Consider the following 1,602-nt stretch of genomic DNA (forward strand, 5'->3'; position numbering starts at 1 on the left):
GACCCACCAGTATCATGGCCTGAACACTGGTGTTTCTGGTTGTCCACCACATACCTCACACCAGCCCTGTGTCCACCACAGGTGGACAGTGTCAGTGACTCAGATAAGCTCTGTTACACCTGCTATGGAGAGAACTAATAGCATTTTGAGACACTTCCACTCACTCCTAGAGCCCTCAGCAACAACCTGTATCAGCAGTTATCAACTTGGGGCACGTTGGTCCCACAGGAAATATGTGGGTACATTTTGGGTTGTTATATTGGGGGTGGTGTGCATACTACTTGCATCTCATAAGTAGAGGCCAACGATGCTACCAAACACTCTGCAATGTCAGGACAGGCCCACAACCAAGAATTATCCCGCCAAAATGCAATACTGCCAAGGTTGAGAAACCTTGCCTTCTCTCCACCTGTGTTCTAAGCAGCCTTGACTGATCAACATATTAAAATATGCTGTGACGAATGAACACATATTTCAAAGGCTTCTTTTCCCACTAGGCTTTCTCTGATGGAGTGGTCATTTATTCCCGGCTTGTCTATATATCAAGGAATCGATTAATATCCGCTGAACTTCTTTTGGAGTGTGCAATTTACAGGTCAGTCCTAAACGTCAATTGGTGCCTCATACAAATACCACTAGTTAACTCCCTCAGCTGATAACCAAAAGGTTGGAGGTTTGAGTACACCCAGAGGCACCTCAGAAGAACGGCCTTGTGGTGTTTATCCACAAAATCAGCCACTAAAAACCCTTGAAGCACAGTTCTCCTCACACATGGAGTCACCGTGAGTGGGAGCCAACTTAATGGCAACTGGCATAATCCTGATAGATTTTTGTTGAACTCTATCACCGTTGATCCAGACACCTTGAACATTATGATGATTTTTACAACTTATCAGCTTCAGAGTTTCTGCCCATATTATTTTAATTTCTAGAGGAGCCACTATTCAGGGGTCAAAACCCAGGCCAAGCTAGGAGTCAGAATTGACAACTTGATGGCAGTGGGTTTGGATTTGGTTTTGTTACAGACACACACACATTAAATGATTTGCCAACTTTACAAACCTAGGAAGTCCTGGATTTGATTCCAGAAGGAATGGCTTGAGAATCACTGTTTCACCTTGCTACACTCGATCCAACTATGCTGGGTAATCTCTTCTCTCTCAGCTCCCACCTGACTGGATCCTGACTGGCATACAGCCCTTGGAATAAAAGTAAAAAGACTTTATTTGCTCTCTGGCACCCTTTTAAATAAATTTTGAGAGGCTATAGGAATACCCTGCCTTACACTGATTATTATTTCCAAGCAAAGAGTATTATACGACACAGTGAAATCTTCTTAAGGTACTTTTCCTTAATCTAACAGAGAGCAGTTTTTGTGTCTATAATTCATTGTTCCACAATAAAACTGATGAGGGGTTCAGGGTGTTGGACAAGAATAATGTGTAATCCAAAAAAGGAGAAAGAAAATGTTACAGTTTTTAGAGCGAAGCCTGGGAATACCTGAGTCTGAAACTCAACCCCAGGAATGAGAAATCTCAGTCCTCATTCTTCTGTTTAAATCTCTCTCTTTTTTGTTATTCTTTCAAAGATCCTATGTCTCAC

The sequence above is a fragment of the Orycteropus afer genome, unplaced genomic scaffold (assembly GCF_000298275.1).
Source record: "Orycteropus afer afer isolate SDZICR_OR568_19922 unplaced genomic scaffold, OryAfe1.0 scaffold00622, whole genome shotgun sequence".
NCBI classification, from domain to species: Eukaryota; Metazoa; Chordata; class Mammalia; order Tubulidentata; family Orycteropodidae; genus Orycteropus; species Orycteropus afer.